This window comes from Sus scrofa, chromosome 15 (assembly GCF_000003025.6).
Source record: "Sus scrofa isolate TJ Tabasco breed Duroc chromosome 15, Sscrofa11.1, whole genome shotgun sequence".
In the NCBI taxonomy this organism is placed as follows: domain Eukaryota; kingdom Metazoa; phylum Chordata; class Mammalia; order Artiodactyla; family Suidae; genus Sus; species Sus scrofa.
Genome location: NC_010457.5, coordinates 102,412,334 through 102,424,864, shown reverse-complemented (window position 1 = coordinate 102,424,864; position 12,531 = coordinate 102,412,334). Strand labels below are relative to the sequence as shown.

General features: G+C 36.5%; 1 protein-coding gene across 1 annotated transcript in view; it reads right to left on the bottom strand.

Moving 5' to 3' along the window:
* PLCL1 (phospholipase C like 1) overlaps positions 640–12,531 on the bottom strand; it is an 821,890-nt gene continuing 809,998 nt past the window's right edge. Inside the window, exon 9 of the transcript XR_002339304.1 lies at positions 640–976. The gene's annotated coding sequence lies outside the window, so the exon portion shown is untranslated. The remainder of the gene's footprint in view (positions 977–12,531) is intronic.

The following is a 12,531-nucleotide window of genomic DNA, read 5'->3' as shown; positions in this document are numbered from 1 at the left end:
GTACCTATGAGATGATGCCTGCCTAAAAACCAAATAAAGGATATAAAATTTTATAGTGTCTAAAACTCCACAGGGATAGGTGGATAGATGATAGCTAGATGGACACATTACAACTGCATGATAAAAGGCTTCAAAGAATTTTCATTAAGAATTATATTTATATTAATACCATTTGTATTAATGGTATTTGGTTTCAAGATAAGTGTGGAGAGGGAGAGAATGTTTTTTATTCAATATATTTCTGCATTATTTGAAGTTTTACAACAAGTATGTATTTACTTAATACTAGTGTAATGAAAATAATTATTTAATTTAAAAATAATCTTCGGAGTTCCTATAGTGTCATAGCAGAAACGAATCTGACTAGGAACCATGAGGTTGCAGGTTCGATCCCTGGCTTTGCTCAGTGGGTTAAGGATCCGGCATTGTGTGAGCTGTGGTGTAGGTGGCAAAGGCAGCTCGGGTCTGGCATTGCAGTGGCTCTGGCATAGGCCAGCGGCTACAGCTCCGACTGGACCCCTAGCCTGGGAACCTCCATATGCCACGATTGCGGCCCTGAAAAGACAAAAATAAATAAATAATCTTCTAACCATTATGCACACACAAATTTACATACATTTTTTTCAGCTTACTTTCTCTAAGATGTTGGCTATTTATGAAAAATTACATACTGATTATGACAATAATGGCTAGAAGTTAATAATTGATGAGGTCATATATTTCAAATAGTTCATCAATGAATTAAACCATATTCAAATTCCATCTGTCAAGCCACTATTGGACAGTTACATAATATAAAATATATCAGAGCATAATAATATATACATCTTGATCCAATGTCATGCTCACTGCTTCGGTATCTGTGTTACTAAATAGTTTATCTTTCTTTCCACTGCTTGTATTTTCTTTTCCCTCTTCTGCAAATGGGTGACTTTTTCTTCTATAAACAGGTGATCTTTCAGTTAATGCTTAATTCCTGCAATAAGAAAGCAGTTCGTAACAGTAAAAAATTTCAGCAAAGAATCCTCTATTTTTTAAATATTTATTTTATTCAAATTGATTTCCAATCTAAACTTCCAAGAGCAATCCCAGGTATCTTAAGGCCTGGGATCTGGAGCAGACCCATTTCTAACCTGAGTGCCGCCTTCTTGTGCCCAAAGCAATTCAGAAACCTAACCTGAGAAAATAAGTGTTTACCAAGCACACATTTGCTGCTTTGGAGACCCTTAAGAAGCATCTTATGGCAAAGGGGGCCCCTGCTGGAATAGAAAGGGATGTTCTGATCTGAGTCTTCCTAGATAATCACATTGGTCTGAATTTAATGCAGGAAAGATTTTCAAATACAAACATTAGAAAACAACCAAGATTCTTTATGATACAATGTGATATGAAATTATTTTATGCAGACAAAATTTAAGGCTAGCAAAATTCTTAAAGCATGATTGCTCATGGGATAATCTTTCAAACCTGCAATCATTCCATTTAAAAATACCTCCAGTTTACAATGATGAATCTAAAAAGCACTAAAAAATCCTACTCATTCAACTCTAATTCTTGAAATGGCATCTGCCTTTAAGCTGTAAAAATAACAGATGATTTTTTGATAGCTTATCAGTTAACAGACTGCTTAGTTAGGGTAGCACATTTTTATGCTAATGTCAGCAGAGAGGGAGAGAGAAAAGTAAAAACACAGAGCACCATGGTGGGATGGAGGTTTAAGGACTCATTTTGATTAAAAACATAAATTAAGGATTTTCTTTTCCAGGCTTCTTCCTCCATAACTTAAGGTGAGACTTTAGTTACCTGAAATTGTTCAAACTTTAAAATAGATCTTAGGGCTAGATTAGGCAAGTGATAAAATATGATTTAACATTGAAATGCTCTAAAATATGCCTTATACTAAGCACAAAATAAATGAGGAAACTTCATGAATAAAGAATTCTGTTGAAGTGTTAGTGAGCTAAAAGATGTATTTTTTTGAAATGTCAATGTGACATTGTAGTCTTAGAGTTAGGATTGCAGTATTAATTCCAGGAATTCAAGCCTGGCCAATTGAGAAATATTCTTGATGTCTTAATATGTTATTGTCATATAAACTGAAGGAAAATAGAAATGAGATTAGTCTGAGATTTTTCTAAACACTTAGTTTAAAAGAAATCATAAGCCCATAGGATCTTACATTGGAGGAAACCCAGAGTTCTGTTGACATAACCTGTCATCCAGAGGGAGGCTGAAGCCCATCTTCAACAATATAATAATAAAATAACATATATTAGTAATAATATATTTAAAATTTAACACTTATTGTTTGCTATGTTCCATTCTGCTAGCTATTAATAAACTGGGGGATTAAAGAGTTTTCATGAGAATGATGAATTTTACTTGAATAAGGAATGAAAGGTAAAGTTCACAGATAGATAAAGAAGTGATTAGTAATTAGGAAAGGGTAATAGCAAAGACAAAAGCTAAGAATATTTGTTTTAGAAAAAGCATTGTACTTTCAAAGAACTTCAAAGAGGTCAACAGAAGAAGATGTTGTATTGGGGGTTTGGATAAGTTAAGCTGGGCTAGAAGATAGAAAACTTGTGGGTTCATGGGTGTGGAGAAAAAAAAAAAAAGGCTGTGTACCATGCTAGTTTACAAACTGAGATTGAGCCAAGTGAACAAAAAAGATTTTATTTATGTTCAAAAGAAATCTTTTTGACAGTTTTCAAGGATAGATTGCAGATGGTGGTAGTAGATAGATGAGATTTCATTCAAGAAAAAATTAGGAGTTCCTATTGTGGCACAGTGGGTTAAGAAGCGCTAAGAATTCCATTGCAGTGCCTTGGGTTGCTGCAGAGATGCAGATTCAATCCCCAGCCTTGTGCAGTGGGTCAATGGATTCGGCACTGCTGCAGTGGCAGTGATCACAGCTGCAGCTCAGGGTCAGTCCCTGGCGTGAGAACTTCCATGTGCTGTGGGTGTGGCCATAAAAAAAAAGAAGAAAGGAAAAATAAAAGCATAGTGCTACTTCTCTCTGATAATAGTCCAAATAAATGTAATAAAAGGCTAAACTGAGCTGGCGGGACAGAAAAGAAGGTAACTGAGAGATATTTAGTAGATAATCACTCCAAGTTTCAGAGAGGAAAGAACTTGGGTTCCTCCTGAGCTTGTGAAGCAAGGGATTGAAGAGTTGTATGTCATCACATGTGAGGATGAAAAGAAAGCTTTGAAGGGAAAATGATCGGTTTGAGGGGCCCTGCTCTGACCAGCTGATGGCTGATAAGCTGTTGGAAACACGGACCTTGGACGATCTGAATCAGAGAGATTTGAGAGTGTTGTCTTCCTCAACCTGAGTTCCAATATGGAATTAAGGCTCATAGAATATGATTTGAGTGCCCACTTTCTAAGTTCTCCCAAGGATGGTATATAACTGATAACATTCCACATGCACAGGACAAAAGTTAAGACATTATATAGGATGAAAAATTAGGTCATTAGGGTTTCATTCTCTCTATGTACTCTAGTTTCAATGGGATGAGTTCATTCAAGGAGAGAAGAGTTAAGGGCTGTGTCCTCTCATATTTCAGGGTTGGCAAAAACCACAAAAGACCCTAAAAAGTGGCCAAAAAATTGTTGAGATGTTTGAAATCTGGGCTTCTCAAATGAATTTGTGGAAACCAAAGAAAGAGAAAGTTTCAAGGGAAAAAAATCAATTATATCAAAGTCTTAGGCTTAAGATGGGGTCATTATTATAACATTTATTGAGTGCCCACTAAAAACCAGATGTAACATATATAAGAAGTGAAAATTTGCTTATTACATTATGGAATTAGATAGTCATTAGTGGCAGCACAAAGAACTATCAAGAGGTTAATTTAGAAAATAGATGCAAAAAATTTGAAGAAATATAAAATTTTGGCTTATAGAGAAAATTTCTTCAATAGCAAATTTTTGATGAGGCTTGAATCAGGTCTAAATCTCTCACCACTAAACAGTGTGTCCCTGAGGAATTTGATGCTTCTGAGATAGTCCATTCCATTTTTGGATGAGCTCTGATGTTAAAGGTGATCTTGTTTGGAGCCAAATTCTTTTTTTTTTTTTTCAAGAGCCAGATCCTATTCTCATGTATCTTTCATTCATCTTGTCATAACCTACAAGTATCATGGGAATATGTCCTGAGACTTCCATGAAATATCTTGTAGTAAATACTAGATGATAAGCTCATGTTCATTCTGAGCCACTGACTCTTCAAGCTGAGTATCTCCAGATACAGTCACCAGTAATTTATTCTGTGACATGGTTTCCCTTCATTCAGCATTCTCCTTACACTTCCCTGACCATGCTCCATTTTCATTTAGAAAGTCCTTTTAGGGTTGACACACAGTAGAAGCAAAATCAATGTGCAGAAGAAAAGGATGTACTATCCCTTATTACAAGTGAAGGGTATTTACTTCTTTACCTTGTTTGAGCTTAAGAGGGGAAAAGGATGAGATAACTACAACTCAAGGAAACAAAACTAATTCTAAAAGTAGCCATTAAATGATCCTTTATGTATAATAATTACAGTACTTACCATGTGTCAGGTCCTAGGCTAACTCCTTATTCATGTTACCTGATTTATTTTTTGAAATAACCCCATAGTGTACATTTTTTTCCAACAAATGGGAAGACAAGTAATCAAAAGATACTTAGCTTCCTTAGGGCTACATGGTAGTAAGTGACAGGAATTTGAATCCAAGGAAGATACTCTATCCAGTATCTTCTTCATAATACATATGAGGAAACTGAGGCCTCAAAGATGACATTGATAATCACCAACTAACCAGCAGAATCGGAGCTGAAACTCAAGCTCTCTGATTAGCGGTCCAGTACTATATTAGACCTACTGCTTCCAAGAGGGGTTTCCATGATGTTACTGGATGCGTATTAAACAAGTTCTATTTCTGTAAGTTTGTGTAACTGGGGTTTAGAAGTAGACAGGCTTAACCATATTCATGATAATAAGGGAAATTAAAATACACCTGAATATCTGACAAAATATTGGCAGAGCTCTGATACTTTATTAATGCTGATAAAATTCAGTGATGTGGATTCACCAGTGTTGTATAAATTCCACAAATGAAATCTCTTTACAAAATCCCTCTCACAGAAGGCTTAACATCTCTTTTGTCTTGAACTTTATTATCTTCAAGTAGGTCTTTCAATAGTGTAGAAGATATGCTACAAATATTTGTTGCAGAAATGAGAATATTTCCTAGATGCTTTCTAGATGACCATATCTTTTTTTTCTCTTTTCTCTCTCTCTCTCTCTCTTTTTTTTTTTTTTTTTTTTTTTGTGGTGGTAGTAGAGAGGACAAGGAGAAAACCAAGAGCCACCATATCCTGATAAATTATAACATGCCTTTCTAAAATTTTCCTCTTTAATGGCTTCTTCCTGTTTTCTTTCATCACTGTTGTTAATACATAAAACATTACCAGAAACATGAAATCGTGGCACCTAAAAGGATATCAACAACTACACTTGATTTATGGCCTCTTAATAGTTAATGGTAGAAATAATTCTCAGCATTTTGTTAATGCTATTGATTAGACATAGTGTACTTAAAAATAAAATTCAAAAATTCTCAAAAGAATATTTTGTCTAAAATATCACTTTCTACATTTATACACACACATATCATATACACAGGTATTTATTCATTCAGCATCCAGAAAATCTTATGCAATTGCCATGACTTTTTTACGATTTGTACTAAACTGAAGAGTCAAATAAAAATAGGACACCATTTCAATATCTTATGTAAACTCATAGGCAAATAGGGGAAAAGAAGAAAGTAGCAACTGAAAAACTAATCTAAAATCTTTGCTTCAAAAAACAAGTAATTTTTCTTCAAGTTGGCTAAATAGTTTATTCTTATTAGTTGTGTATAGTATATATCACATTTGAATAGATGAATAGGAAAGACTTGCAGTGAAATTTCAAATTATCATAGTAGGAAGCTGCCCTAATTCTTTTCCACTGCTTTTTTTTTTTTTTCCCCCAGTCAGGAAAAACATTCGTAAAATGGTACCTCCCTGAACTCTGTTATCCCTCAGATGTTAAGGTCACGGAGAATCATTTCAACCCAAGTCTCTTTAAATTTAAATATAGGACTCAATTTTTAAGAGATTCCAATAAAGGATGGGGGGGGGGTATGTGGGTGGGTAGGAATTGGGGATACAGTCCCCTCTCTGATAATCTGAGCAAAAAAGGCTGTGCTTAAAGTTTTGAGCCATAAATTGTGTTGGTGCTTCTCATCTTCCCTGTATCAAAACTGCCTGTGTGCATGAAGGCTGATGAAAATGGAAGTTATGTTCTCCCTCCTTCCATTACTTATTTTGTATCTCTCTGCCCACTTTGTGGCTTGAGTTATTCAAGTATATAGGTTCCTGTAGTAGATTGTCACAGGTTCCTTACAAACCAGTGGCGTATGTAAACCACCTTGAAGAGGATGCCTGTTCCAAGACAATGAGCATCAGATAGGGAATAATGAAGGAAGGTGCTGAATCTAAGCTAAAAGTGGAGAAGGAAAAAGATCATTAAGACTGACTAAACTGTTTCAATTCTAACAGTAGAATAATCTTTTTCACTGTCAATTTTTAAAAGGCTATTAAAAGTATTAATGCCAAAGATGTTTACTGCCACTGCCTCATTGAAAAAACAAAAGATTTTACATTAATATTTGGCTTTAAATTAATATATGCTAACTAACCACTGACATAACAATAGAAATACAATTCTATGGGAGTTCCCACTGGGGCTCAGCAGTAGCAAACCCGACCAGTATCCAAAGGATATGAGTTTGATCCCTGGCCTCGCTCAGTGGGTTAAGTATCCAGCATTGCCAGGAACTGTGGTGTAGGTCAGACACAGCTCAGATTCTGTGTTGCTGTGGCTGTGGCATAAGCCAGGAGCTGCATTTCCAGTTTGACCCCTAGCCTGGGAATTACCATAAGTCACATGTGTGCTTCTGAAAAGCAAAAAAAAAAACAAGTCTGCTTCATGATTTGGACCAAATCAAACCTCTTCCATGAAATTATAGAATTTAAACTTTGTCTAACTGTGGGGGTAAATCAGAAACTTTTCTATTTATAAGGTTTTGAAGATGAGTCATTTGGGTTATGAATCAGTTTTAAAAATTTTTATAATAAAACGTATAGTAGACCTGTTGTAAACAATTTGAGGAATTCAAGTACACTGAGCCTCATACATTTTCTTGTCTAATGAGTCACACACAGTCACATATATTCAACATATTCCAGGACAATTCTAAACGTGCTTGCTTCCTATGAAAACACGTCTATTTAGGTGATTACTTTACTGACACTGGAAGAATATTCTGGTCATTATGTCCAGCCTTATTTCTGAATTTTCTTTTGAAGTATATTTGTACATTGAAGGTAAATATACATAGAGAAAACAATTTAGCATAAAAAGGTAGAAAATATGCCTACATACCTAAGGCCTTCGAAAATAATCATGCCGCTTATGTACTGATGACTGTTTAGATAATACATTTTTACTTTGCAGGAACATATAGTTTAAGCTTTGTATTTGCAAATCAGGGCATAAAAGGGGGCCTTTATCATAATATCTACTATGATAAAGCTATGGCTCCCTTCATTTGAGGGGTTCATCAAGCGTACACAAATTTGGATGTGTGGTAAAAATATTTCATGCATAGCTGATGTGTACCTTTAAATATTGGGGCTCTCTTCCATGTTCTTATCAGTAACAGCCACTCTCTGAAAAAAAGGGCCCAGATATACAGTGGAGTGAATGTGGATTTTAAATGGAGTGTGTTACTCCTTCCCACTCTACTGAATGAACTGTTAAAAGACCAAGAAGGCTGTCATAGAGATATCACAGGAAATAAAGAACTCCAAGCCAAGGGTGTGTCCAATGGGGTTGGCATGGAATGACAGACCGCCCTCCCCACATGGAAAATCTCGTCACCCATCTGAGATATCACATAACGGTGGCAGCGCTCCAGAGACAGAATGAGCTCCACCTGTTTGCAATGTGTTTAGCTATTAATATTTATGTAGTAATTCAAGGGAGTAAAAAATGACAAAATGAACCAAGTTGTATCACTGTTGGTGCTTTCAACCAAGATTTCTCAAAAAAAAAAAAAAAAAAAAAGTAACAGCATGAATCCATCCTTCGCTATAGGAAGAAACCGTGTGACATCTTTGGGTGCCAAAGATTATTGAAGAGACGGCAGTAGCCATGTCCTTGGCATACCCAGAACGCTTACTCTACCATGACTTACTAAGAAAATTTTACTATTTGTAGTTGTGCTTCTGACTCATGTAAAAGCCATATAAATCAGAAAAATATGTTCTCAGAGCTCTGCTAATATTAGCGAGTCATATTCATTACACTCAGAAGAAACAAAAATAGTTCAAATTTCTCATCTCCCATCTGAAACAAGAGAAATAAGAAATATAGCTGTTTTATCGGTGCCCCCAAGGATATTTTGGGTAACGTCATGGCCATTCTTCATGAGAGCAGCCTCAAAAGCTGAGCAAAATTCCATGAAAATCATTTTCTTCATGTTTATGGCCCTGTTACCAACCAGTTTAGCTAAATGTTACTTGAACAGATTTTTTGAACTATAATCCATCTTAAGGCAATGACCTCCTTAAATGTAGTGGTAAAATGACATGTTCTCTTCCTAATTATTCTGAAATAGCCTCCTTTGAGGACTGGTCAGGTGGTGTGTAGCATAATGGCCAAATCCAAAACTGGATCTAAGGACATCTAACCTGCAGGCCCTGCTTCTGAGCCATAAGACTGGTATAATGAAATAATCATAAGCATTGGGGTCAGGCTGATTTGAATTCTAATCACAGATCCACTCCAAATTAGCTGTATGACTTCATAAATATAGTGTAATTTTTAAGCCATGATTTATTATTTGTTAAATGGAGATGATAATACTATTTCACGGAGTTGTGATGAGAATTGAGTATTATGGCACATGTAATACTCCTATATTTCTCTTCTATCATGTTCTATGCTGGGAGTGATCCCAAGGTTGCTGATGTAACTCAGATGATATAATGTTATACCAGAGAATATCTATAACTTATTTTATTTTAGTTTACTTTATTTTTAGAGTAGAACTATTTCCCAGAGATCTAGTAATTGTGAACTGGAACCAAAGACATCATTTGGTATATAGATGGAATTTATCTTGGATAGTTTTTTTTTTTTTTCTTTTAAGAGCTGCACCCAGGGTATATGGAAGTTCCCCGGGCTAGGGGTCAAATTGAAGCAGCAGCTGATGCCTGCGCCAATGCCACTGCAATGTGGGATCCAAGCTGCATTGGCAACCCACACCACAGCTCACAGCAGCACTGGATCTTTAACATACTGGTGAGGCCTGCAACCTCATGGATACTAGTTGAACCTGAATCCTCATGGATATTAGTTGGGTTCGTTACCAACTGGTATCCTCATGGAACCTGCATCCTCATGGGTACTTGTCAGGTTCAAACCTGCATCCTCATGGATACTAGTCAGGTTCATTACAGCTGAGCCACAACAGGAACTCCTGGATAGTTTTTTTAGTTGTTTGTTTTTAATTAAAAAATAAAAAATAAATAAATGAAAAAGCCTCCCAGAACTGGATATATGGTTTAAATGAAATGAAGACCCTTCTTTGGAATCTTAAACTCATCTCAGTGGAACTGTGAAAGGACCAACCAGAGATCACAGAGAAGCTCCTCTGGATTTAATCCCCATGGAAACCACAAAATGACATTGGCTTTGCCCTCACATTTCTTATAATCCACCTAACCACTATAAGTAAGCCCTAAATTACTCAAAGCATCTTTGTGATTTGTTCCTAGAGACCATTCTGATGCCTGCATAGCCCTTAGAGCACAAAATTTCCAGTGTTCTAGAGTCATATCCAGACCAAGGATAAATGGGTCTTTCCACACTGGCATTTAAGATTTAAATCCTAGAATGGTTGCATATAAGACTATCCACCTTTTTACCTCAAAACTGACATCCTAAATTTAAGAATGTGAATAATTAGAGCAGTAGGCTAAAAAACACCTCCCCCCAAGATATCAGATCCTAATCCCTGGAAACTTCAAATGTTACTATATATGGCAAAGTCTTTTCAATGTCATTAAGAATCTCAAAATCTGTGAGTTTGTTTCTGTCAAACTCAGGGTTACCAAAGGGGAAACTGTGAGAGGAGGGATAAATTGGAAGGATGAGATTAACACATACATACTGCTATATATAAAATAGATAACTAGCAAGGAATTACTGCATAGCCCAGGGATGTCTAGTCAATGTTCTATAATAATTTATATGGCAAAAAAAGAATGGATATATCTATATATCTATATCTATATATCTATATCTATATATCTGATTCACTTTGCTGTAAACCTGAAGCTAATACAACATTTTAAATTAACTGTATCAGAGTTGCCATTGTGGTTCAGTGGGTTAAAAACCCAATTAGCATCCATGAGGATGTGGGTTCAAGTCCTGGCCTTTCTCAGTGGGTTAAGGATCTTGCGTTATCATGAGCTGTGGTGTAGGTTGCAGATGTGACTCAGATCCTGAGTTGCTGCGGCTGTGGCTATGGCTGGCAGCTGCATTTCTGAATCAACTCCTAGCCTGGGAATTTCCATATGCCATATGTACAGCCCTTAAAAAAAAAAAAAAAAAAAAAAAAAAACAACTTAGCTATACCCCCAAAAAATTAAAAAATAAAACATCTTAATCATTTGGGTTTTTAAAGTAAATTGTGAAGTTTTACTTATATCAATTGCATGTCGATATAAAATTGAAGGGATCTAATCATATCAACATAAGGCAAAACTGTAGGGGAAAACTGTGAATTACCATGTCTAAAATAAAGTGGCAATGTAATAACTCGGGGAAAAAAAAAAGTATCTTGAGATGGGAAGTTTATCCTGGATAATCAGGGTGGACCCTAAATGCTGTCACATGTCCTTATAAGAGAGTGTCAGAGAAAGATTAGACAGATACCCAGAGGAGACGGCAATGTGAAGAGAGAGGCAGAGAATAGAGTGATGCAACACAAGGCAAGGAATGCCAGCAGATACCAGAAGCTGGAAGAAACAAGGAGTGGATTCCCCCTAGAGCTTCTGGAGGCACTATAGCCTACCAACACTTTGATTTTGGACTGAGTAAGGCCTTACAAACTCCACAACTGTAAGAGAAGAAGTTTCTGTTGTTTTGAGCCACTAAGTTTGTGGTAATTTGATACTTGAGTCAGAAGTACAAATACACCTTCTGGATTCAATTTTACAACATTTTATTGAGCAGCTACTATTTACTAGTCACCAGGTTGGAACTTGAAAGGGTTTATGGGTATGCAGTGATGAATGAATATGACTTGAACCAGGTCTGTAGGAATGTACAAAGCTCTGGAACACTCTTTAGCTGCAGAAAGTAAAGATGTACCAACTAAACTTCTGCTGTGGGCAGACCTTATATGGTCTTTCCCAGATCCTTTCAGCCAATCCAGGTGATTAGTTTTCCATCCCTTCTGCTCTGTCATGTGGTAAAATCATTCAGTGGCCTCTCTTCTCAAGACCTTCTACTATTTGGACCCTACTTGTCCATTGCTTACCACCCTCTCTTTCCCATTATACCCACTTGAGCCTTCCTGCACTATGTTCAGTTCCCCCAATATACCACCTACTGTCCCATCACTAAGCCTTTACACTTACCACTCCCTCTTCTAGAATACTCTTTTCTTTCCTTTTGTCCCTTATAGGCTGTAGATTACATCCCCACACTCCATGCCTCCATAAACACCCTATATATCCTCTATCACTATCTTTATTATCATTTATTCTCATTACTGGCCTGATATTTCCACCCAGTGGACTACAAGCTCTGGGAAGATAGTGTATCCATGTCATTTATTACTGCATCCTTCATGCCTGCCCTTATGTGTACCTGGCTTGCAAAACAAGTGTGAAATACATATGTGTTGGTAAATAGGTTATTGGATGGGTGAATGGATGAACAGCCTTACTCAGAGACTATAATCTCAGCCAGCATGTTTTTCTTTTCAAAATATGATTCAATTATTTCAAGTCACCATGTCTTCATTTTAATCTTGGACACATAGACCTGAGTCTGAAAAATATTTCATTGATACAATAAATGTTCTGTTTCTCAGATTTAAGTATGTCTCACTCCATCAGCTCTATATATTAAAATGGGTGTGTCATCTATGGCAAATATATAGATGGCCTCTGTCAACACAGCCCTGCCCACCAGTGAAGGGAGTTGATTATGATCGCACATGAAATGAGATCTATTCAAATTTCAAACATCTAAGACTTACTTCCACTTGTTTTAGAGAATGTCCCTGAGGTGGTGTTGTCGTGGTTGTTTTCTCCCCATTCGGGGGGAGTGACACAGAGTGGCTTAGGTTACTTATAGGACACTCCTGTGTGCTCCTTTTCATGTGTTAGCCCATTACTGGAGTTCATGCC